Source organism: Heptranchias perlo, chromosome 3, assembly GCF_035084215.1.
Source record: "Heptranchias perlo isolate sHepPer1 chromosome 3, sHepPer1.hap1, whole genome shotgun sequence".
Classification (NCBI taxonomy): domain Eukaryota; kingdom Metazoa; phylum Chordata; class Chondrichthyes; order Hexanchiformes; family Hexanchidae; genus Heptranchias; species Heptranchias perlo.
This window is the reverse complement of record NC_090327.1, coordinates 116,168,437-116,195,836: the sequence shown is the minus strand read 5'-3', so window position 1 is coordinate 116,195,836 and position 27,400 is coordinate 116,168,437. Positions and strand designations below refer to the sequence as shown.

At 40.5% G+C, this 27,400-nt stretch overlaps 1 protein-coding gene across 6 annotated transcripts in view; it reads left to right on the top strand.

The window, feature by feature from the left end:
* The window catches only part of zhx2a (zinc fingers and homeoboxes 2a), a 76,723-nt gene that overhangs the window by 27,422 nt on the left and 21,901 nt on the right, over nt 1-27,400 (top strand). For 3 of the 6 annotated variants that reach the window (XM_067981640.1, XM_067981621.1, XM_067981623.1), the window contains exons 2-3: nt 20,290-20,501; nt 22,522-22,632. The exons of 2 other annotated variants lie outside the window; for them this stretch is intronic. The gene's annotated coding sequence lies outside the window, so the exon portion shown is untranslated. The remainder of the gene's footprint in view (nt 1-20,289; nt 20,502-22,521; nt 22,633-27,400) is intronic. One more of the 6 variants, XM_067981631.1, reaches the window with a different exon arrangement.

Genomic DNA, 27,400 nt, shown 5'->3' with positions numbered 1-27,400 from the left:
ACATATTTGCGCTGAACCCTCACTATCTCCTCCTTGAATGCTTCCTGCTGCTCTGACACTGATTTACTTTCAAGTAGCTGTTTCCAGTCCACTTTTGTTAAATCACTTCTCAGCTTAGTAAAACTGGCCTTTCCCCAATTGAAAATTTGTACTCCTGTTCTTTCTTCCAAGGGTTAACTTTTCCAAGGCTACAGCATGGCCAGCATTAAGAAATCACTGCAAGGGGGTTTGTGCTGCATGCAAACTCAACCTTAGTTTTGAAAACTTCAATAAAACGCGATGGGTTCATAAACTGTTTTATTACTGTGACCCCAACCAGGGAAAACTTAAATTGATTTTTTTTGGGAATCCTGATTACCAGCATATGCAGGCACTTTGGAATTAGTAGGAGAGAAATACTTACAGGGAAGAGGAATGTAGTTTCTTATGTAAACCAAACTATAGGATTGGTTTCCTGAACCGGGCAGCTCTCTGGCCTCTGCTGTTTCCTACATTGCTGCTTCAGCTCCTTTACTGAAATGTGTAATTTCTTCATTTAAATTGAGAACTTTGAACGAAAAATGTCCCTAGACTTTCATCCCTCTAAGATCATTAAAGAAGTTGTGCTTTTATAGTACAGTAGCTACAAAATTGGCTGCTGTGGTGGGGGAGGGAGAGAAGAGAGACTGGATGGCGGGGGGGGGGGGGGGTGGAGAGAGAAGAGAGACTATATATGCAAAGGAGATCAGAAAATGAAGCTTGCACTACAGTCATGTCTTATGTTAAGTGTGAAATTTTAATAGCTGTGCTAGCTGTCCTACTTGGACATCTTAGTTGGTAAAAATAGATGCTTGTTAAAAGTACCCATACTTTCAGGCAAGTATGTCGAACCTACAATTACAAGCAGAATAAAGCTAATCTGTATGCAAGGTACTTTGGTGTACTTTAAAGGCTTGCAGCAAGATACGCTTTGGGGTGATAACAGACTGTAGCCAGATAGTAATATTCATTGTAAAAACTGAAGATACTATTCCGCCCCCCCTGCTGATAGCATCTGATTTGCAAAACTTTGATTTTGACAGATTTTATGTTCTGTCTCATGTCTGAAAATTTAAGCTTCGGAAAATACTAAGATATGCTGTGGCATAAAATGAACCAAAGATATGCCACTGGTGAAGTGATTCTTTATCTTACTATAACAATGCCCAACCATGCCTGTTGTTAGTTCTGCAAAATATGGCTAATTCCAAACTCTTTTCAAACAAGCATTTTTGAACTCCCTATCCAATTGCAAATCAAATCAACACACCTAAAATATTCCACTTCTGCCAATAGATTCAATGAAATGGCTGACATATCACTCAAAATTACTTTCTGGCCATACTCCACAATGGAAAAATGAAAATAGAAGTCTGATGCATCTGACAGTCCTCCCTGTTCCTTCAGTTGGTACTATACCCTCTGCTAATGCTAGTCCACCATTTTGACTCATCAATTAACCCACTATGCACCAAAAAAGGATTGAATCAGCACATAGCCAGTTTAACAATGAACCAAAAGAAAATGGTTAATTCTGATACCTTCTGAAAGCATTGAGCCTAAAAGATAGATCATAAAGATTTTTTTTCTGTTGCTTTTCCCTGCCCCTACGTTCTTCCCCCCCCCCCCCCCCATCTCCTTACCTGATGGTACAGATTTAGGCTAAAGTACCAGATCTGATCATCCGAAGCTCTCCAGTACCTCACTCATGTGTTCATTGTTCATTTGTAAGCTTAAACAGTTCCAGTAATCTATTCAAACATGCGAAGACCAATCCTGTCCACTTTCCAGCATATTGAAGTGACACCACTGACGCCCCAGTTGAGATCATTAAGTCAGCAGGCAATTTGAATTGAACATGGGACCTTCTTGCTATGTATAGATCAGCTACTCACTGACTTAGCTAGGTGAATTTTCAGGTGAGCCCCCAGTACCTCTTCACCTAGATTAAGCTGGTTGAAGTAAAGAGAAATTGCCATAGGTACAGGGCAGGTATGACAGTACAATTGGATGTAAGGCAACATAGCACCATCATCCTGAGGTGCTTTTATGATAACTGCAGCATTAGTTCATATTTTTGTTCTTGGCTTTCACATATATTCTTTGCCCTCATACCCCCATTTCAAATATTGAAAGCTGAGTTCCAATCATAAAATGAGGCTTTTCAATCTTCCAGGCTAGCTGCATGTGTAACACATGCCTATGTAGAAAGACCTTGCTACAGAGAAATGCTATCTACTAATTTGAAGAACAGTCTCTCTTACCACCAGAAGTTCTAATATTTATGTCCTATGTACCCATTAGTGCCAAAAAATGACCTACCTTGTCTTCATTCATCTGAGCATGCACCACCAGATGGTCTAACACTCCATCTTGTAACTGAGAAAAATCACATAAGCAATAAATTTCCTTAAGATGTTTTTGTGATGTCATAACATCAAAGACATGCCCATTTGACCAATTTCACTACAGTGGACTACAAAAGAACCTGCCTTAGCCTGGAGCATTCATTTATTTTTGCCAAAAGACATGCAGTTTGCCAAAAGACATACAGAAAAATAAACTCAGTTATTTGTCGTCCTCATAAGGGTGGAGTGGGAAGTATGCTCATCAGGCAACTAAAGATGACCTACAAGATAGTACAACAGTGACTACACTTCAAAAAAAATACTTCAAGAAGCATTTATATAGCACCTTATCACGTTGCTCAGAAATATCTCAAAGCATTTAAAGATACGATGAATTACTTTTATGTGCAGTGACTGTTATGTACGCAAACACAGTAGTCATTTTGCATGCAGCATGATGGCATCAGAAGAAGTCCCTTTTCTTGGAATAGTACCATGGGATCCTCAATGTCCACCAGAACAAACAACTGATTCCTGAGCTTAACATCTCATCTGAAGAATGGCATCTCTGGCAATGCAGCAAACCCTCAGTATTTCACTGGAATGTCACCTAGATCATTTGCTCAAAGCCTGGAGTGGGCTTGAACCCATAATCTTCTGACTCAGAGCTAAACTGACAAATGGCTAGCGAATAACCAAAGACTTGCCAGCATCGCATCCTCTGATGTGTTGTACTGATGGTTAAGTGTTTTATAATAAGGTTAAAATAAGTAATTTAGACCCATTAGTGAAAAAAACACAAGTTTTGAGAGAAGATTGTCCCAGAGTGACAATTTTTATAAGGACTAAAAAGTGACTTTTTAAAAAAAATTTAAGACTTCAGACTTTTGATGGCAAAATATCTCAATCTTTATTTACAAGGATCTACTAATGCATTACTGTATCTTTTCTCTAAGGACCTGAATATTTTGATACTATCAGTGCCTGAAATGATATGCCTAAAGGAAAACAAAACACCAAGAAAAATAACAAGATTTCAGTAGGTCTGTTAATGTTTAAGCATGCATGAAGTGTACAAGTGGAAATGGGTGGCATTGGGTAAGTCACACTGATGCAGTAGCAGGTTCTCCTCTGAGGTTGTGACTGAAGCAAGCTGTTGGGGCATAGTAGAGGCGTTTAGCTTCGCTATATCCTGACCTGGGAGTGCTTGATGTGGACAACGGCTGCCTGAATTGGAAACCGTTCCATTCCCCCCATGCATTAGCATCCTTCATCTTTATAAGCATTTTTTAAAAAATAGTATTTTCCATAAAATGTTTATATGGGGGCGGGGCGTATTCTTTTGTTTCCTTCTAAACGTGTACAGCTTTAAAAAAAAATAACGTGTCTGTAACAAAGTGTTCAGAAAGCTTTTGTTCTCCAGATTGTTATATCAACTTAGTTGTATCAGATTGAGTGTACACAGTTTGAAGATTTTTACACTTGATTCAACAATTTTAGGCAATATATACCGGAATCTAAAATTCTGATTGGCACTACTGTTTCATAACTACTTTTGGCTTTTAAAAAAAAACTTCCAAAATGGGGGAAAATTAAATTCAAGGCTTTTAACAAATCAATTGGGTCCAAAATGAGAGCAAATTTATTAAGACAGCAGCATTTGTTTTTTAAACGATACTATATGTTACATGGGAAAGGTCAACAAACAGATATTTTAAAATGAAGCATTGTGTCGGACAGCCTAGTAGCTTTAGTGATGATGTTGCTGGACTCTCAACCATAATGCTAGAGTTCAAATTCCAGCCTTGACTGACTTCCCCACAAAGAGCGAGTCTTTTGCCAGTTCTCGGCAGGATAACCTAAATGGAACTTATTATTGCAGGAAAGTGTTCAATTCCCTTGGCTGGAGTAAGGAGAATGGAGAGAGAAAAAGCTGGCAGGACAAGGCACATCTATGTGGTTTCAATCATACAACAGCATTGATGGTGATTGTGAAAAGTCTACAATTCACACCACTTTATCTTCCTGAGTGAAGGAAAATGAATGGTGACAGGAGGCAATAGTGGAATCTAAACAAGAAATATGGGCGAGAACTAAGTTTTAAACACTTTTTTTGATAGGTTTTCCTGCATGTCAATACTATAACTTTTATTATTTTGGGTTCTTGTCCACATAAGGTGACAATGAATAAATTCTGCTTTTAGCATTTTGCCAAACAGTGCAACTACAGAAATCAAATGACTCTGTTGCTTGAGGCTAATGTAGTAGATTGCAAACTTTTAAAAAATAGTTTTAAAGGCAGTTTTTTTTTCTTAACGTTTGTTAAATGGAATCCAGATAATCTGGTGCAAGCTTGGAATTTTAACAATTCATTCCTATTTTATAGTCACTCTGATCCAAGCATAACATTTCTTTGGCAAATTGATAATGCAGTTACAGTTGTAAGATTCAGCTTTATTGACAAGATTATAAAACTGTTCCTACTAAAATCATTTTGCACAACTTACAATTGGCATATTGACTGCACAAAAAAATTATATCCTCAATCAATGTAAATGAGCCTTTCTTTGCTAAAGTGTGCAATTATTGTTAATAGTTTCTAACCATGTGTAACCTTGACTATTATACGTGTTGGGGTTTTAAGCAATAAATAAGTAGAGCTGTAATGAAGGTTGGGTGCTTTGAAGTTCCATTCGTTCAACTTAGCTTCAGTGATCGTGTGTCAAGTTCAAAGCTTCAGCTCTGGCCCTGATTCTTGCTGTCTTTGGATGCCTGCACATTTGGAACCAAAGCTTCAGTGCTTTGGTTAAAAGTACGTGTAATGCTTCAAGCTAAGCTAAAATTGAACTAAAAAGCCCTGTTGAACCCTCTGCCATCGTAACATTTGAAGAACATTATACATCAATATAATCAATTAATGGTAATCACTTTATCAGAAATGTAGCTCAATTATTGTGCACTAAATTCTACACTATTAGCACAAAATATGTATGAATATAAGGAAGATACTAACAAGAACATTTCTATTTTTACCATTTTTAATTATTTCCAAGCTGAAAGGCCTGCATCTCCAAACGTTAAGTATTTATGGCAGGGGAGGAAGGAGAAAACAAAAAATCCTTGATGTAGGACCAAGACATTTATACCATCCTTTCAATGTTACTTGAGGCCATAAGGATGGCTGATCTGGAAAATGGGGAAAAAATATCTTTTAAACCTAGAGCATATCTTACTGAGGTTGGGTTTAGGCAAAACTTTTAGCTAGGGTAATAGTGATTTTAAGTATTATTTGTGTCCTCACGGAGGCCCACCATTTCAGGTCTCTGTTCACATTCTTGAACTGTTTGGGTGACTTATTAATAAGCATGGAATCCAGCACTTTAAATGGATTCTGTGGGCATGCACCCCTAGAAACCTCACTATTTGGAGTACTAGATTAGACAGCCACACTTTTGCTGTGTTACTTCTGAGAGTGTTCATTATTGAAGCTAGACTTCGAAAATGGAAAAATAATGATCCATTGCCCTTCATTATTTTGATAAGTATAATTTTTTTTAAAACTGGAGTTCACTTGGTATTGGTTGCTTGGTGCATTGTTAGACGAAAATCGGTAGATAATGCTGATCTGTGATTAGACTCTTTGTCGCAGCTTGGTCAGTGGTGAATCGCTGTGGTGTCGCTGCCTGCTTCGCAGTTCTGGGTTTTATCATTTTTTAGGGTGCCTGGAGGTGGAGGAGGGATGTTGACATTAGGGGAAATGACAGGAGTGACACGTGTGACGGGCAAGAGTGAGTGAAGCTATTCAGGTGTCTGTAAACCCAGTTTTCTTTTAAAAGAGCGATTGCTACTAATGACCCTGACGTGACCCAATCCAGACCACAGCTGCAAACATCTCCTCCAAACGATGCCTCTCAATCCATAAATTGACTAGAAATTGTACTGTGCCCCCTTCCTCTGCCGGCAGTAGGCGCGCGTGCGACTTGGGGGCGGGGGGGGGGGGTGTAAGAGAAACTCGCGGCACTGGGTGGGGGGTGGGTAGGGGATGACTCGCCGCAATAGGGGGTGACTTGCAGTACTGGGGGGGGGGGCGTGACTCGCGCCGCTGAGGGGGGCGGGGGTGACTCGCGGCGCTGGGTGGGTGGCGGAGGGGCTCACGTCACTTGGTTTGGGGGGGGCTCGAGATAGTCACTTGGGGGTCGGTTAGTGATGTAGTGGGGTGGGCTAGCAACACTTTTTGGGGAGGGGGGGAAACACTGCCCGCGTCTGTCGTCAAGATGAGAAAACCATTGGCCTGCGGCCTACTCCTTGCACCCGCGCCTACTCAGTCCAAAGGATGGTGTAGGTGGGAAGCCCAGTGAGTGATTGAGGGAGGGACGAACTTTCTGTAAAATCCCTTTTAATTTTGTTTTGTTTTTATTTGTCGCCCACCCCTTCATTCCTGGGTATTCCCTTGCCCCTATCTCGTGGCTCCTGACGTGGTACAGTAACACCATAAACGCTAGATGGGGAGGATTTAAATAGGTTATTTCTAAACTTGGCATATTTATATCACATTTTTAAAAAGATTTGATGCGTTAATTCAAAAGATGGAGGCGCGCAGAGATGGTTATTTGACGGTTTGGAGTGACAGTTACTGGGCGCCGCCATGCGTGGGAGGATTTGAATTTGGCACCTGGGCGCGCATGCGGGAACGGCTTTACTTATTTAAAAATCCATAAAACCTAACAAAAAGTGGCCCCCCCTTTTTTTTTAAGAGGGGCACGGCTAATAGGGAAAAAAAATCATTTTTTTAAAAAAAACTAAAGGAAACTTATCAAATCAAATAATAAAGCTGCCAACCGTGCCCACTATGCCCCTGACGGTGTCCACCGATGGCGGAAGGGTTTCGAGCAGACACCGCGCACTCCTTCTCTGGGGACCAGCTGGTCGCGGACAAGGCCACGGAAGAAGGCAGGACAGCCGGAGTGACCCCACCCTACGGGGCTGCGTCCAACCTGGACCTGTGTGTGGAAGGCCGCATTGGTCCAAGAGCAGACCCACGAGGAGGTCCTCCGACCGGGTGGCTGAAGATCACGAGCGTGGGGTTTAGAAGTGGCGCCAGAAGTTGAGGAGCAGCCCCCCCTTTCAAATAGGGGGGGCTGATCCTCGACTTCTGGAGCTGCAGCCTCGTGCTCCGCGATGATGTGATACGCTGATGTTTTATCAGTACATTAGGAACAAGAGGATAGCCAAGGAAAAGGTGGGACCTATCAGAGATGATAAGGGTAACTTGTGTGTAGAAGCAGAGGATGTGGGTAGGGTTTTAAATGAATATTTTGTCTCCGTATTCACAAAGGAAAGGGATGATCCGGATGTAGTAGTTAAAGAGGAGAGGTGTGAAATATTGGATAAGGTAAACATGACAAGAGAGGAAGTACTAGAGGGACAGGAATCCTTGAAATTTGATAAGTCACCAGGGCCGGATCGATTGTTTCCTCGGCTATTGAAAGAAGCCAGGGAGGAAATAGCGGATGCTTTGAGGATCACTTTCCAATCCTCACTAGATACAGGGGAGGTACCAGAGGACTAGAACACTGCAAACATAGTACCATTGTTTAAAAAGGGTACGAGGGAAAGGCCGAACGATTATAGGCCAGTCAGTCTTACCTCGGTGGTGGGCAAACTATTAGAATCAATACGGAGAGATGGGATAAACTGTCACTTGGAAAGGCATGGTTTAATCAGGAATAGTCAGCATGGATTTGTTCAGGGAAGGTCATGCCTTACAAATCTGATTAAATTCTTTGAGGAAGTGACTAGGAGGATTGATGAGGGTAGTGCAGTGGATGTTGTCAACATGGATTTTAGTAAGGCATTTGACAAGGTCCCACATGGCAGACTGGTCAGAAAGGTAAAAGCCCATGGGATACAGGGAAATGTGGCGAATTGGATCCAAAATTGGCTCAGTAACAGGAAACAAAGGGTAAAAGTCGATGGATGTCTTTGTGAATGCAAATCCATTTCCAGTGGTGTGCCACAGGGCTCAGTGTTGGGTCCCTTGCTGTTTGCGGTATATATTAATGATTTGGACTTGAATGTAGGGGGCATGATTGGCAAATTTGCAGACAACACAAAAATTGGCCGTGTAGTTGATAGTGAAGAGGATAGCTGTAGACTCCAAGAAGATATCAGTGGGTTGGTGGAGTGGGTGGAAAAGTGGCAAATGAAGTTCAACCCGGAGAAGTGTGAGGTAATGCACTTAGGGAGGGCAAACAGTAAAAGGGAATACGCAGTAAATGGGAATATATTGAGAGGGGTAGAGGAAGTGAGAGACCTTGGAGTGCATGTGCACAGGTTCCTGAAGGTGGCAGTATAGGTAGATAAGGTTGTGAAGAAGGCATACGGAGTGCTCTCCGTTATTAGCCGAGGTATAGAATACAAAAGCAGGGATGTAATGATGGAACTGTATAAAACGCTGGTAAGACCACAGCTGGAGTATTGTGCGCAGTTCTGGTCACCACATTACAGGAAGGACGTAATTGCTCTGGAGAGAGTGCAGAGAAGATTTACAAGAATGTTGCCAGGGCTTGAAAATTGCAGCTACGAGGAGAGATTGGATAGGGTGGGGTTGTTTTCCTTGGAGCAGAGGAGGCTGAGGGGAGACTTGATTGAGGTGTACAAAATTATGAGGGGCCCAGATAGAATAGACAGGAAGTACCTGTTTCCCCTAGCGGAGAGTTCAAGAACTAGAGGACGTAGATTTAAGCTGGCTGGCGAAAGGATTAGAAGGGACATGAGGAAAAACTTTTTTACCCAGAGGGTGGTGGGTGTATGGAATTCGCTGCCCGAATTGGTGGTAGAGGCAGGGACCCTCAACTCTTTTTTTTAAAAAAGTACCTGGACCTGCACCTAAAGTGTTGTAAGCTGCAGGGCTATGGACCGGGTGCTGGAAGGTGGGATTAGAATGGGCACCTGGTTGTTTTTCGAGCCAACGTGGACACAATGGGCCGAATGACCCACTTCTGTGCCGTATCTTTTCTATGGTTCTATGGACTTCAAGGGTTAAGTTACGAGGAGAGATTACACAAATTGGGGTTGTATTCTCTAGAGTTTCGAAGGTTAAGGGGTGATCTGATCGAAGTTTATAAGATATTAAGGGGAACGGATAGGGTGGATAGAGAGAAACTATTTCCGCTGGTTGGGGATTCTAGGAGTAGGGGGCACAGTCTAAAAATTAGAGCCAGACCTTTCAGGGGTGAGATTAGAAAACATTTCTACACACAAAGGGTAGTCGAAGTTTGGAACTCTCTTCCGCCAATGGCAATTGATACTAGTTCAATTGCTAAATTTAAATGTGAGATAGATAGCTTTTTGGCAACCAAAGGTATTAAGGGATATGGGCCAAAGGCAGGTATTTGGAGTTAGATCACAGATCAGCCATGATCTTATCAAATGGCGGAGCAGGCACGAGGTGTTGAATGGCCTACTCCTGTTCCTATGGTTCGACTGACTTGTCCAAGCCGCAGAAGTCACTGGCAGCCTGGGAATCTGTGAAGTGGCTTAAAAGCCAGTTTGACGGGACAGTTCTGTGCAACACTCTCCACCCCAGATCACCAACTGTTGCACAGGGAAGGACTCCCACGTAGAGAGCCCTCCACTGGACGGCAAGCTGAGGACGAGGAAATGGAGAGCATGCAGGAGCAGCCCGTACAGGAAACCACTCTGCGCAGATTGGAATGGCACAGAGGGAATTTCTGAGAGGTGGCTCAAGTAGTGAGGCGCAGACTCCTGAGGTAGGTTTCGGGGCCTGGGGCCAATGAGAAATTCGGACGGGATGGCTCCACCCGCTTGAGCCTCCTCGACAGACATAAAAATTGGCGTTGGAGCAAGCTCGTGGAAATGTCGTTGGCAGGCGGGACCTCAAGGGCCATCGTTAATACTTTTGTAGTAAGCAAACACTTGTGATCCCAAGAGCTATGTGCTCATCTGCACCTGGACCTCATTTGGAGGGAACCCCTTTTGCTGCCCCCCAGCCCCGAGTGTTTCATTACTTGGTCATAAAAATGCAGTGTTTTTCAGGCTGTTTGATCTGACTTTTACATGAATTAAAAATAATTTCTTTTTTAAATGAATCACCATTTAAGCAATCAGCTTTTTAAAAAAAAATAATGTTTGGTTAGGAGTGTCTAGACGTGTTTTGCATGACTAGTTAGTTACTGCTATTCACAAAGCTTTCTGCATATTTGCCATGATTCTTGTGGTGGTTAAGCTATGAAATCACCCCCTGTAGCTAACCACAACATTGTTTTCCTATTTTGTCACAATTCTGCTTTTGAGAATTATCACATACAAGTATTATTTTGAATGGGAAAGTTTGGTGTAAGAGTCTACATATTTTTACTTTTCCTTCACTAAAGGTGTGGTGTAAAACACCTTCAATCAGATTTGTACCTAATTGCTTTTAAACATAATGTAAGGCAGAAGCACTGCTCAAAATTAATACTTGCAGAATATCAGAGTATTAATAAACTATGCAGTAACATGTTTGCTGAAAAGAACATTGACTCCTAAGTTTTCAACTATGTGGCTCAGTACTTAAAAGTTTATATTACTCTTGTGTGGATGGGGGAGGGAGGGAAAGAAGACAGTCGTTTTCATATCACAACGCGAGTTTGTCTGAATCTCAGGCTGCATTCAAAAAAATTAGGATGTATTGTGTTTGGTTGAATATCTACATATGTTGGATACGCATGGGCTGAAATGTGTTACAAGGCAGTAACTTATCTTTGTGCTAAGGCATTTTTCCATTTACTGGTTGGTTGGTGTCGTCACACATGTGGCAAGCATCAAAAATTAAAAACAGAAAACATTTTGGCTATAGACCCAGATAGAGACAGCAAGCTCCCTTGATCGAATCATGCAATTTAAAATGCTGCTATTGCACCAACTGGTTTGAACTTCAATGATGTTGGTTTTATTTCACGGCATAGCACAGGAGAATATATATTATAAAACAATGACGAGACTGCAAGGAAACATAGACAGGTGGCAGATGCATTTAATGTGGATAAGTGTGATTAATACATTTTTGGGAGAAATGGGAGTATACACTTAATGGAAAGACCCTGAAGGATGTGGATGAATAGAGAGACCTAGGGATCAAATACATAAATCCCTGAAAATGCGAGTGATAAAATCATAAAAAGGCCAGTAGCATTTTGGGGGTTTACACAATAGGGGCTTGGAGTACAAGAATAAAGAAATAATGATGAATTTATACAAAACGTTAAAGGTCTTTGTAATTTTAAAGAGTTTTAATAGAGTGAATGGGGAAAGACAATTTCCTCTGGTCCTGGAGTCAGTGATTGGTGTCGGGGGCGGGTGGAAGAGTCATCAGTTTAAAATTATCACTGAAGGTGCGGAGAGAGGTTAGAGGAAATTTCTTCACATGTGGGGTTGTTGGAGCATGTAATGTTTTGCACATTGAGTGGAGGAGGAAGAGCCCATTGGTTTTAAGGGAAAATTGGATGAATTTTTGAAGCAAAGAAAGATACAGGGCAGTGGGATTAGTTTTGGGTTCCTCCTAGCAAAGAGCCGGCACAGACACGGTTGACCAAATGGCCCCCTTCTTTATGGCTCTATGTTGGGTAGCATTAGTTGCTGTGAGGGACACTATGCTGCTTTATAGCACTCCTGTCAACCAAACTGGTGTAATTTACTTCAGGGAGAGCAAGTGAATTTGAATATCAATTAAGGCTTAGATTTGTCTATGTATATTCACAACCTTCCGAAGGTTGTGAATACACATAGACAAAACATGTTATACTGGTAGAGTTTCAGGTCGCCAATGAATCTTTCATCTTTTCTTGAGCAAGCTGATGGAAGAACTTAGTAGAAGCTAAAGGAATAAATGTTGGTTCATGTGCATTTTTTCTGTCCTGTAAATGGAGTTATATATGGACACAACAAAAAAGCAAACTGTTTTGAGGATCCCCCACCTTGGCACGTACAGCAGAGCACTGAAAAGTGAAAGACTAGGATAGCCATTTGAACAATGAGTTCGAATGTAATCCACCTCGTTGATTCACATCAGTACAGTGTTCATACTGAACTAGAATTTTGCTTTAAAAATGGTTGCTTTTGTAGTTGTCTTTACTATCCACAGTAGCACCCATAGCAAGGCAAAGAACCAGCCTACGGCTTTCTGTTGTCAATCAGTGTCAGTATTTGTCACTTAAAAGTCATCCCTGCAAGCCTTGATCTGACTTGTGGATTTTCTCATGGTTTATTAGCTTTGTCTGCAAGCCTGGCTGTATAGTATATCTAATCTTACCTTTCTTGCCCAGAGTATTCCACTCCAGAAGGTAAAGCTGCTTTTTGTTCTGTGTGTTTAGATTTCCTTCCACTTTCAAGCTTAGGAATTAATGGGTCCTTGAAGAACTAAATAATGAGCAAATAAAGGATTAAGATGTACTTGAAAACCAGCATTGGGCAGAAGTTCAAACGAATGGTACAGAATCTGAGCTAGTTGCATGTAAACATCTCGGTAAACCCATTTGAATTTTTAGTGGTCAAACTATTATATATTAGTATTATTTCTGAATGTGAATTTCTTTAATTTTGTGAAATGGAACTTCTGGTTGTTTTGGCATTGAAATACATGTTGAAACTCAGAAATGTGTTAGTCAAATGATTAGTAAGGTTTTTCGTCTCTGAGAAGATGTGTGAAGGAAACTGCAGCAATGTACAGTTTGTGCACAGTTTGACTATGATCTGATTTTTTTAATTTGGCTTTTTGTATTCATGCTACTTTTTCTGAATTGAATGTTTTAACACCCATGTTTGGGTTGCTGATTTTTTTTTTAAAAATTGTGCAAATTAAATTTACATTGTACAACTATATGAGTATGTGCCTCAGTGATGAAAATAAAAATGTATTTTTGATTTTGTAAAGAACTGACTTTCATGATTTAACAGTACATTCTTAGACATACTATGGTTGTTTTGGTAACTGTTTTCTGGACAACTATGTATTTGTTTATGCTTCTTAAAATATCTGCCTACTTAAAATTGCACTAGAAATCTTTGCTACCGGTTACCAAGCACACACAGGGTTGGTGCTAGGATTTCAGTTAAGCATAATGGTGAACAATATCACCATTTGTGAGGTACTTTCTTTGTTTCTTTTTATTTCAATTTCACCCCCCCCCTTTTTTTATTAAATGTTTTATTTTTAAAATTGTTTCTCATTTAATTTCTTTGTTCGTGACTCCTCCTTGTTAATTTTTCTCCTACCCTTCTCTCTTTACATGCGCTCACATTATTCATTGCCGTTAAATTTTTAATTCTCTCTACGCTAATCATGTTCATGAACCTTTTATCTGTCTCTCGCCCACTACTTCTAGGTGACGTTTTAATTAACCTGGAGCAGGATGTAAATGTACTGGCTGTAGATTCCAGCTGTTTGTAGTTTTGTGTCTGACGTGGGAGATGAGACTTCTTTTTACTGATATTGGCAAATGAAGGTGGTTATGAGTTAAGGTTATCCTGCCAGCTATTTTCTTTTACACTTGTTTTCAACCATTTTTCTCTCGTCTCTTCGCCTCTCTACCTGACTCCTTGCTGGGGTACATTTCATGAACATTGAGTACAGAGATTGCTGGACAGCAACCAGGAGTGGAAACCCAGCTGATTTTAAGCTCCCAAGCCTAGAGTGGCCGAGGCCAGTTGTAGCACTCCTTCTGCCGTTCAGCCAAGATCGTTTAACTCAGCACAGGAAAAGAATAAACTTGGGACCATTTGGCTCAGTTACACACCATGTATACCTACTTGAGCCATCAAGGAAGCTGCAGTATAGAGGTTTTTTTCTCACCAATTTTTCTCTTCTCCAATCCTAAAGACATTGACTCCTTGCTGGGCATATAATTTTATGGGCTCCTATTGTCCTCTGGTACCTCACCCAAGAGCCCATTATTGACATGTGATCTTTTGAAAGCTGATGAAAAAGGGATCATGTGCTTGAATTCTCTTACAGCTTGGATTTTAAACTTCTCTGTAGGGTGTCTGATGCAAGTAGTGACATACTCCTGGGGACTTCCCATCCTAACTTCTAAAAGACTGCGACAGATAACTAAAGGAAAACTGTGCTTGGCATCACCAAAAAAAAAAATTGTTTTTTTATTAGTTTACAGCAGCAGAAATAATATGCTGGCAAGTTAGCAAAGGCAGAAATCAGGTGACCAATGGCTTAAAGTCCGATGGATGCTTGCATTCCCTGAGACCCCTTTGTGGAACCCCTAGAGTCTGAGTTTGAAAACTTAACGTTGCAGAGTGTTTGCTTTTCAAGACGACCTCTCCCTGTCTGGGTGTGGGTACCCACACCCAATCAGGCACATGTTAGCTACTACCTTGCAGCATGAATCCTGGGCTTTTTGTTTTAAAAAGAAGAAAGAGGTTAAAAAATGAATGCATTGATAAAAGTACTTGTGTGAGAGCCATACAGAGAGATTGATGGATTTACGGAATAGAGAAGAAACAGAGGCGAGAAGAGACTCTCGGAAATAATGAGAAAGAAATTGTGATTTAAGAAGAGTTGGAGACAGGCCAAGGTACAGACACCCCAGTGAGAGCCATGTTGTGGGGGGCGGGGGGTGGTAAAGAAAGTGAGACAAGAAGAAAAACAGTAACAGAATTAGAATAGAAACAAACGAAACAGTTGCAGGGAGAGAAACTTTATTGCACTGGAAGTAAAATCGTAGTCACGGAACTAATGTTTATTTACCAAAGGCAGTACAGTTGGCTAATGGAGATCTTAAAAATTTATGCTCTTTCAAAACTCCCTCTTGACTACAGATTATAGAGTACGCCATAAAAAACATTGTTCTTGGAGTGAAATGAACAATGGTTTAGCAATTTAACTAATGATTTAGAGAGTCCATGAGGAAAATAGTAAATTCTTTTTTAAAAGCCATAGAAATTCTGCCTCCATTCATCACAAAGCTATTGGGTCATATTGTGGTGGTCATGGCGATTGCAGCACCACCAGCTATCTGCCCTATACTTCCTAAATATGATAGCTAGGAGCCAGATAAGAATAGCTTAAAATTTTGCTAAACCTGTAGCTAAAGTCTAAGTTGTGCAGCTTAGAATTTCAAATTCATAACAAAGTCTGTTGCTTACGATGATTAAATAAGTCATATTCTGTTTTTATTGCATGCGGTTTTCTGGATATTTATCAGTGTTTTGGGAACTATATTCCATGATTTTGAGTATTTTCCTGTGAAAACTCTAAATCGGTCGACTTGCTCATAATCTATTGGGATGTGATGTGTGTAATGTTCAATTATGAATTTGTTTATTATGCAGAGACTGTACATTATTAAAATCAGTATAACTAGTCTTGCTAAGGTTATATGGGCGCGCGCGACTTTGCACATATAAAACTCATTTTGCGTGAAAGAGACGTGAGCAGTATTCTGGGGAAACTCCTAGTGACATTTTCTACATTGGTACATATTGATGTTGGGTGACACTGACCCACATTGTAACCCTCTCCTACACAATATATAAAGACTCCATCCTCATCAGAGTGAAATGTTGTTTTTGTTTTTCCCCAGCTAGGAACCAATGCTGTCCAATCTGTAATTCATCCTGTGTGGCAATGTGAGTTTGAGAATCATTGCTCTTAGATATTTACTATAGTTATTTTGCTTGGAGCAGGTGATGACCAGTACTGAGGTGCATGCTTCAATCAATACCCCGAAGGTTCAGATAGGAACCAACTAGCTAAAACCATTTGCCAGCCCATAAGAATCATGGAATCTTACAGCACAGAATGAGGCCTTTCGGCTTGTCATACCTGTGCCGGCTCTTTGAAAGAGCTTCTCCCTTTCATTGCATCCTGTGGAAGGAGATCCCACTGAGCACCTAAATAACAGTTTACTGACTAAAATCTCCAACTGGAACTCTAATCAAAATGTGTGTTTGTGTATTTTTTTATATGTATGTATGTATGTATGAAAAACAATTCTGCAATAGACTACCAGGAGTTAGTCAACGAGTAGGGATCTGATGAAAGAAACCAAAAGATTGGAGCTGGAGGGATAAACACATTCATACTACTTGCAAACTGGAGAGTTGCTTTGTTTTTCAACTTGTCAGATCTGAAAGTAACTTATCCCTAGTTATTAGTGAGTAGAATTTTCCAGCCCTGCTGAGAATAGTGAAATTTATCCGTGTTTCGGGAACTATATTCCATGATTTTATCCATTTTCCTGAGACAACCCCAAATCAGTCATCATGCTCATAATCTATTTATAACAATCTCACCAGTTGTGTATTCTCAATCATGGTAATCTTGCTCCTCATGGTTTGCTTCTAAGTATGCAACAGAATAGCTTCCATTGGCCTATGTGCAAGATCCAGAACTGAGCGGAGAGATCAATTTGTGGCAAAAGGGGGAAACCGTTGTGTTGCTCAGCACCCTGGAGGGGGAAATCAGCCTCATTGCTGATACCTCTCTTTGCCAAAGCCCTTTTTACATGAGGATCCTGAACAACCAGATGGCGACAAGTAAGCCTGGTACAAGGCATTGCACCTGGATGTCCAGAATGTTGTACTTGTTCTACATAGGTCCTTCCATTGTAATGAAGGGAGATGTCTGTCATATAGCTGCTGGGGGATCTCTGAAGCTTGGAACAACAGCTGCTGGAAGCATTACTTGGCGATTGGTATATAAACACATGCTTATCAATCCGGAATGTATTGCTTCCCTTGATTGGAAGCAAGCAATTGCTGTGGAAAGTCCAAACCTCAACTGGTGAAATCACAGTTTGATGGTAATGGTGCGTGTCCATGCTATGGTCAGGAGCATAGCAACATTGCCATTTATACATGTATTAGTGAGCAATGCTTCTTACCAGGCCAGTTGGGAAGAGTTGTCTCTCTAGCAAAGGTTCTAATGTGCTTGACAGTTGTCTAATGACCAACTAATGACTGTTCTCCTTGAGGGGGTGGGTGAAAGGTAAATAGAGCCTGTTTGGGGGTAAATGAGCTGCAAGACGATATGCCTGGTGCTGGGACACTGGAACGGAATTGATCCTCTACATAATTCCCAACCAAAAGCTGGCCATCGGTTTCATGAAAGCTGGGTACCCAAACTAGCCCTGAATATAGGCCTACGAAAACATGTAGTTAAACTGAAAAACGGACACGCTGCTCAACTTATACTTAACATTCTATCACTTGTACTGAAGGGAAATAATGACAGCGTGTTTTTCAGAAATGGTAGATTTTGGGCATTTTTGAAGGAAGATGTGAGCACTAAAGGCAAAGATTTATTTTCTATTGTGCTCAGGTATCTTTAAAATATAAATATATTTGAAAAGAATATTTTTTTTAATTGTGGTTTTCCAATATTCTGGAGTTCAGGCACTAGCAAAGATGTAAAATGAAACAATAGGATGAATAAGGCACACACCTTTGCTTTTTTTGAATAAGACAGCTGTGATATTTGAAACACAGTTGCTAATTCCCAGTTGTTTCTAATGCAGTGTGGTCTAACCACATCAATTTCTGCCCTTGGGCATTGGTGACAGTTTAGAGGTGCAGATTCATTAATCCAAACAAGTGAACCTATTCGCCCAAAATGTATGTTTCACAGAATTGTTTTGTACCTAGCAGCATGGGTAGACTGATTTTTGAAGATTTTTTTTAAATTGTTAAAAATAACTGCACGCTTTATAAAAGAAACTCACGTTGTTTACGTTCTTTCAGAGCAGTCACATCTTGCATGTTTATAATCAAGGCATCAAAAGAATTATACCATGATTTAAATTTTTTCTCAAGAATATGTGCAGTGAACAACACAGCAACTCACACTGTAAGTGATAAAATATCAGGAATTGTGCTATGTAATCTTATTTGGTTATTTCAAGCAATTCCATTTCTTCTCAACACATTACTTACCACCTAGTGCCTCCTGACTGCAATCAAATATTACGTGACCTGAATTTGCAATATTAATGCAAAGGCTGCTGCTGGTGAAAGATGGGGAAGTTTAAAACTTCTGTAGTTTATTGGAACTTCACTTGACTGATGCATGCTGTTGTTTGACTTCATCAATGCGTCAGGAAGCAGCTGAAATGCCAGCATGCGCACATTAAAAATTGAGCAGCAGTAACTCATGGTGCAGCTCCACAGAGCACAAGAACATGGAGTATGATACAATACCTTTTAATTGAGATGTACTTGGGCTAAGGCAGAACTGGGAGCTAAACACTCCTGGTTACAAAATATTCAGGAAGGATAGAGTAGGGGGGGAAAAAAAAGGAGGGATGGATTTCCATTACAGCACTGGAATGTAAGGCTCATTAGGAGATGGTTTAAAAACAAGCTGAATCTATTTGGTTAGAGTGAGGAACAAGAAGAGAACTTTTATTATAGACTGCCAAAGAGTGGAACAGCAATAGAATATATAGATAAGTTAAAGAAACATGCAGAAATAACAGGGCCATAATAATTGACTTTAATTAGTCAAAGATTGACTGGGTTAAAAGGTTGACAATTGTAAACAATTTTACAACACCAAGTTATAGTCCAGCAATTTTATTTGAAATTCACAAGCTTTCGGAGGCTTCCTCCTTCCTCAGGTGATTCACCTGAGGAAGGAGGAAGCCTCCGAAAGCTTGTGAATTTCAAATAAAATTGTTGGACTATAACTTGGTGTTGTAAAATTGTTTACAATTGTCAACCCCAGTCCACCGGCATCTCCACATCAGGGTTAAAAGGTGTCACTGGCAAAGAAGGGGAGGGGTTTCTATAATGTGTCCAGGACTCTTTTTTTTAGATCAGTAGTCCAACAAGGAAGGAGACCGTGCTAGATCTTGTTCTGGGAAATTAAGTGAGAAAAGTAGGTAATGTAAGGGATGGAGAACATCTAGAAAACAAAGATGATTTGGTTTGAAATAAAAATTGAAAAGGAGAGGGAACAATCAAGGGTGTTTGATTGGGGGAAAAAAAATAACATTTCAGTGAGCTAAGTGGGGAACTGGACCAGATACATTTTGGGGGGATAAAGGTAAGTAGGGTAATGGAGAAACAATGGGAAACTTTCAGACAGATAAAGAATGACTTAAGGAAGATGGCGTACATTCTGCACTTTCCTTGGACCCCAGTTGTTTATGGTGATTCCTACATGTTTTATGCCAACTTTTAAATTCTGGTATGCTAATGTAATCCTCAGGAAATTTGGGCATACATTCCCATCGACAAGATCAACGTAGAAGCCCGCATATATTTCTGCATAATATCTGTGTTAAGTACACACCAGGAAATTCTGGGACAGATTTGCACAAGTGTACTGGTGTGGCATTGTTAGCCTCAGTACAGAACTCATCCTGTATTCTAAGGGTACAAAGGCTTTTTACAGATTTTCTTTTTTAAATCCTTTTCTAAATTTTTTTCAGTTTTTTCAAGCAGTTGTGATTGCCAGAAATAAATCATAGAATTATACAGCACAGAAGGAGGCCATTCAGCCCATCGTGCCTGTGTCAGCTCTTTGAAAGAGCTATCCAAATAGGTCCACTCCCCTGCTCTTTCCCCTTAGCCCTGCAAATTTTTCCTTTTCAAGTATATATCTAATTCCCTTTTGAAAGTTGCTGCTGAATCATCTTCCACCATCCTTTCAGGCAGTGCCTTCCAGATCATCGTAACTCACTGCGTTTTTAAGAAAAACAATTTCTCCTCATCTCCCCTCATCAAATTGGTTACTGTAAGCTGATTACAAGTAATAAATGATGGTTGTACAATATGTATTTTGTATCAAGGCAGTTCTATTGGTTGAACTTGCATTTTAGGTTGTAATCTTCTGTACCATAGATTTTTTTTTGTTTTATGAATTTTAGGCTACATTTCTGAGGTATATTCTCCCTTTCCCCCTTCTTAGATCTTCCCATGTGATACACAACCCCCAGCCGAAAGAATGACCTTCTCCTAGATCTTTGTCAGTGCTGCTCTGAAACTAGCCAGAAAATAGGAGGTCTGCAGCAACAGCAACCCAAAATGACTCTCTCTCCATCTTATTTTTCTTTCCATTCTACTACCCTCTGAGGAAGGCCCTGGACTCTACTTGGCACCTCCCCACAACAGCTGAAATCGGTAATATTGTGTACAGCGTAATGGGCAAAAAGCCATCTCCGATGACAGCACCCTGTGCTGACCAATTGTAGTATTAAAGTATTTCGCTAACTTGCGTCTCTTCTGCAGGCCTGTTAACTAGTAATGATTCTTCATGAAATAAACTTGTCTTGACATAAAATGGCGTGACATTAAAAAAGGTCATTTTGCCTGTTGTTGGCTGTGAAGGCTTGAGGCCTTTCTTTTTCCCAGCACAATGGCTGAACATGTCTTGATAATCAGTTGCTGTGTTAGGACGGCTTAGACGTGCCCTTGACAAGCTTAGACCTGGCAGGTGGTTGATGGATGTTTAAAATCCATTACCAGTATGGTAGCAGTTTTTTGTTTCTTTGCAATCTGCCAGTTCTGATCTGGCACTAACTAGCTACCTAAGTTTGTTGCACATTACACAGAAACCTTGTTTACAAATTGATCCAAAATTTACAGTCCACTCACTCAAAAGGACTCCTCGCAGCTGCTAGCTCCGGCCAAGGGTATGATTTTTATGAGTCTAAAGAGAGACAGATTACAGATGCAAACAATTGGACTGGGTTTATTTTCAATATGGTGGGAAAAAAACAAGAATATGGACCTCATTTCCAAAGAGTGGAAATTGGCAATCCAGAACACCATCTAGATAAGCATTTAAATAATTATGTTCATGTACTTTGAAAGATCATTTGTTCTTGATTTATTTACAGTTTGAGAGTTGAATGTTTCATTAGTAAAGGTAGAAATAATTTTAATCCCAGATAAAATCATCCCTATATAGGATATATGGAGGTGGCCATGATGCTGTTAATTTGATGCTCTCACAGTAGGACTTGGTAATTGGAATCAATTTTGAAAAAGCTGCAGTATTGTATTCTGCTGAAAATTTACCCAAATTCTGCTATCAATATTACGTTTCTGCTCGCACTGGTGAGGTGAACTATAGTTGGCTTTTTCAAAATGGAAAGCAGGTACTTAACGAAGAAATTTAAACAAATTTGAGCTAACATGGAGTCCCTACACAGTGAAGTGCCACTGTGCAAATGGCAATTGCCTGGAATCATTTTGTGTGCCAAAGGGGAAACCAACATAAGCAACAAAAAAAACTACATACCATCATAGCAGTAAATACCCACAAAACATCTTGGGTGAAAGAAAACCAGTGGAAATAAAAATCCTATTTCTGGAAGTTTGACTTTCCAAGTGTTGAAAATATAATATATTGTGTCAGCTATGTGATATAACAAATATCACCCTAATCTTGTATAACAAGCTTCATTTGTAGAGATATTTATCATACACTTCTAGCCATGACATATTTTGATGAATTAAGTGATCACATTCATAAATTTGTAATAATGTAAAAGCCAAACCTCCAGGGGAAGTGGATGGTGCAATGGGTTTGAATCCAGTCCAGAGTGATAGTGAAACTCTCCTCTAACCTTAAAGGCCACAATTAAAGTTATTTGGACTGCCTGAAATCAGTTCCTTGTGCCTGGAGGTTTGAAGTAGAAATCTCATACAAAATTGGCACTTTCACTCTGGCCACAGAAAAGGTTGATAAAGGAAGAGTCTAATTCGTACTGGTGTAGGAGATGTCCTTCACACTTTGAGCTGAGGTAATTGAAGATACCTCGTTACTGACGCTAGGTGCTGTATTCTGTTCCCCAGCATGTCCATCTGCATGTGGGTTTAAAAAAAAATTCTGATGAAGGACCTAGACCTGAAACATTAGCCTGTCTTTTCACTTTTACAGATGTTGATGGATCTGCTCTGTACTTCCAACATTTACTGTCTTTACCCAGTATTTGCGATTCTTTTTTATTTATACTTAATAGACCCCTCATCCCGAGTACAAAATTTTACGATATAAGCCCAACCTCGATTCTAAAGTGCTTTAAAGGATGCTATAATTAAAATTCAATATTAATATGCATCACTTTAAATAAAATCTTATTTCATGTTGATTTTATTGCAGAATGATTTAAAGAAGGCTTTCTTCAATTTTTAGGGGTTCTTACTGGTGACAGTTTATGCTGCTGTTCTTACACACTGCGTCTTCCGTTTGTGATAAAGTACAATAAGAGCATGAATGCTTGTGCCATTGACAAAAGTTGAAATGGTGAGTTTTGTTTCATTGTAGTTTACCAGAATTAAGCAAACTCTGCTTCTGTGATACATGCAGCAACCACCCCTGCAAGAGTGGCTAATCATATAATTCACAAATGGAAATAGAACCATACAATTTTACAGCACAAAAGGAGGCCATTCAGCCCATCCTGTCTGTGCTGGCTCAATCCAAAGTTAATTCCACTGCCCCACACTCTCCCCATTGCCCTGTATCTTCCTCTGCTTCAGATATTTATCCAAATGTCCATGAAAAGGTGCAATGGTCTCTGCCTCAACCATGCCCTGTGCCAAAAGGTTCCACTTTCCAAAAACTCCCTGAAATTTTTCCTAACCTCTGTTCTCACTCTGATGATTTTAAATTGATGATTTCTCGTCACTGACGCCCCAGCTAGAGGAAATAGGCTTTCCCTATTCACTCTATCAAAACCCTTTGTAATTTGAAAAGCTTCTATTGAGTCTCCTCTTTGCCTTCTATGTTCCAGTGGAAACAGCCCCGTATTTCAAATCTCTCCTTTTATAATTATAGTCACTAATCGGTATCGCAAGTGAAAATATTTTATGTAAAGGCTGTAATGACAGAGAAATGTGCTAGCAATTTTCATGGGATTATTTTCAATTGTTGTGAGATGTATCACATTATCACTTGTTGTCAGAGAGGCTAAGTAGTAAAACATGTTAGTCAATTTCTCTCTTTTGTTAAGTCTTATCTTAATTGAACAATTCCTTTTTATGAATTTGTCGCCCTGTCCTGAAGTAACTGACTCTTGTAGGACCCCAATTCCATAGACATCAGGGGCCCTCTGATATCTTGCCTTTGTGAACCCAAACAGCAAATGTTGGCTGGTTTTTCCACTGACGAGGGCTGAACCAATCCTACCCTCACCTGACGTCCACACAGGTGCACTTTCGAATGAATGTCTCTTGGCAGCAATCAGGATTAAGAACACTGGTTAATTCTTACTCTTCCCTCCCACCCCACCCCCGGTCCCCTTTCCTTGCCAAGGGACATTTGAGGCTAATTGTAGTGTTGCATTTGTTCCTCTGGCTAAGTTCAGCTAATTCAGCACAGACCCTGAATCAAATCTGTTCTACTTGGCTTAGTACTACATTGGACCTAGAATGGTTCTTAAAATATTTAAAGAACATTTTCTATTTTAGAGGCAAAACCACTAGGGGGAAATGGTGCCTATGAAAGTCTTTATATTGGAGTCCTGAATTTTCTACAAAATGAGTTTTAAGAGATTCAGCTTTTTGATTGTATCAGCAATTCTGTCTTTTATAATCTAGTCCTAATAATAGAATGCCTTTTTTTTGCACTAAAAAAAATTGAATTATCTGTTAATTTAAATTGAGCAACATAAATGACACAGCAAATTTAGTGTTAAAAGATCGAATTATCGGATAATTTGAATTAAACAACTTTGAATAAAGAGTAGTACATTGTAACTGTCTTGCATCCATTCTGAAGCCACTCATTTTGCACAGCTTGTGGTCTGAAAACACAGTAAGTACTGTGGTCAATGCATTACTAACTGTTCTGTTCCCTGAAATCATTAATGTATTTTCAAATGTATAGCATCCTCACTGCTATACAATTGGGAGAAAATCAGTTCCAGGCATGTTTTTGCTTGCAATACTGCTACTGTCATTGTCTACCATCCAGCAAACATATCTAAAGAATAAATGAATGTTGCTTCACTAATTTATCTCCCAATAGATTGTCACCACCAATACTGGCATTTTACGGCTGCATTCTGTTACATTTAGCAGTATAAATAATTGTAGCTGTCATGAAAGAAAAGCAGAGCAGCATTTGTGGGGCCGATAAAGGCAGGCGTAAAGGGAACATTTTGTAATGTTTTTTTTAATGTCACGAAATACAGTGGAACCATACTTGATGACAACAGGGAGCTGTGTGTGTTAATTATTATATATATTGCTCGCAATGAGTCAAGAGTTAGGCCGGTTTAAAACAAAAATATATGAAGCACGAGCTTTCAGACATTCAGCAATCAGCTCAGAGAAAACCCTTCAGCAGAAAAGCTGATCTGGTGGAGGTTGTTTAGCGAGTTATGATCAGGTGACTGAACGAACATTGATCTCCGATTCTGGAACCTAACTTATCGAAGTGATAGGCGTAAGACTTTCAATATTATAGGTTACAGGAACCTATGATATTCCCAGGTATCTGTCCGTAAAATCCAAGTATCCCTGCTACGCTAATGAGATGGTACAATACCACCGCTTTTCAAATTGCTCACCGCTTTTCAAATCATTGACTCGGATTGTGTAAATTTGCTGCCCGTTGCTATGTGTTTGTAATGAGAACCCTGCAAGCGAAACAAGGGAAATTGCTGTATTTCTTGTATGTTATACAAGCCAGCATTCTGGAATATGTTCTAAGGAAGTAGCTTTGGTTTCAATCTTGTGGTTTATGATGTGTTGGCACCAAGCAGCACACTGCCTGTTGTGGGTTATCAGGAATAATCATAGGAAAATGGCAATACAGTTTTTGCATTTCTTTGCTATGAAGATAATTTTTCATTAAATATACTAATTTAGCCATGAAATTATTCTGAATCTTGCGTATTTCTACAGTCTTTTTGGTACCTTGGAACTCGCCCTTCTTCCATGGTCACAGTATGGAAATATGACAATTAATCTTTACAGCCTTCACATGGCTGAGCTATTTAATTGACACTGATTAATGAATTGATTTTCTCTTGACTGAAACAATTGGTGCATCATATGGTCATTTTAGCGAGTCAGTTGTGGGCACTTACATACAGCAGTCATTTTCCACAGAACATTTTGACATTAGCCTCAAAAACAAACCAAACACTGAAATGGATTCTTAGCCTTCAGTTTATTTGCTAAACTTGCATCCACAATGACTGGAAATTGCAACATAAAGAACCGTAGAGCTCATTTGGTATCATAAGACTATCCTGCTAAATGTACATGTAACCAGGAAATAATGCCACCTTTCTAATAGTTTTGAATTTTTTTTTTAATTGAAACTGTAATTTTGAGGACATTGAACTAACTGACACAGTCCTACAACCAGACCAGGGCTTTGGGGACTGGAGAAACCGTTTCCATTGGCAGGAAGGTCGGTAACCAGAGGACTCAGATTTAAAATAATTAGCATAAAAGCCAGGGGGAAGATGAGGAGAATTTTTTATACGCAGCGAGTTGTTATGGTCTGGAATGCTCGACCTGAACGGATGGTGGAAGCAGATTCAGTAGTAACTTTCAAAAGGTAATTGGATATATACTTTAAAAAGGAAAGATGTGCAGGGCTATGGGGAAAGAGCAGGGGAATGAGGCTAATTGGTAGCGCTTTCAGAGAGCAGGCACAGGTACGACAGGCCGAATGGCGGCCTCCTGTGCTGTATGAAACATAAGAAATAGGAGTAGGAGTAGGCCATTCGTCCCCTCGAGCCTGCTCCACCATTCAGTAAAATCATGACTGACCTTCAACCTCAACTCCACTTTCCCGCTTGATCCCCGTATCCCGTGATTCCCATAGTGTCCAAAAATCTATCGAACTCAGCCTTGAATGTACTTGACGACTGAGCATCCAAAGCCCTCTGGGTAGAGAATTCCAAAGCTTCACAACAGAGTGAAGAAATTTCCCCTCATCTCAGTCCTAAATGGCCATACCTTTATCCTCAGACTATGCCCCCCAACTCCGGACACTCCAGCCAGGGGAAACAGACAACCAGCATTCTTCCTGCCAAAGTGAATAACCTCACATTTCCCCCACATTATACTCCATCTGCCACCTTCTTGCCCACTCACTTAACCTGTCTATATCCCTTTGCAGACTTTTTGTATCCTCCTCACAACTTGCTCACTGATGCTCAGTTCGGGTTCCGCCAGGACCACTCTGCTCCAGACCTCATTACAGCCTTGGTCCAAACATGGACAAAAGAGCTGAATTCCGGAGGTGAGGTGAGAGTGACTGCCCTTGTCATCAAGGCAGCATTTGACCGAGTGTGGACCAAGGAGCCCTAGTAAAATTGAAGTCAATGGGAATCAGGGGGAAAACTGTCCAGTGGCTGGAGTCACACCTAGCACAAAGGAAGATGGTAGTGGTTGTTGGAGGCCTATCATCTAAGCCCGAGGACATTGCTGCAGGAGTTCCTCAGGGCAGTGTCTTAGGCCCAACCATCTTCAGCTGCTTCATCAATGACCTTCCCTCCATCGTAAGGTCAGAAAAGGGGATGTGCGCTGATGATTGCAGAGAGTTCAGTTCCATTCGCAACCCCTCAGATAATGAAGCAGTCCGAGCCCGCATGCAGCATGACCTGGACAACATCCAGGCTTGGACTGATAAGTAGCAAGTAAGATTAGCGTCAGACAAGTGCCAGGCAATGACCATCTCCAACAAGAGAGTCTAACCACGTCCCCTTGACATTCAACGGCATTACCATCGCCGAATCCCCCACCATCAACATCCTGGGGGTAACCATTGACCAGAAACTTAACTGGACCAGCCTCGTAAATACTATGGCTACAAGAGCAGGTCAGAGACTGGGTATTCTGCGGCGAGTGACTCACCTCCTGACTCTTCACCCACCATCTACAAGGCACAAGTCATAATTGTGTGTTGGAATATTCTCCGCTTGCCTGGATGAGTGCAGCTCCAACAACACTCAAGAAGCTCGACACCATCCAGGACAAAGCAGCCCACTTGATTGGCACCCCATCCACCACCCTAAACATTCACTCCCTTCACCACCAGTGCACAGTGG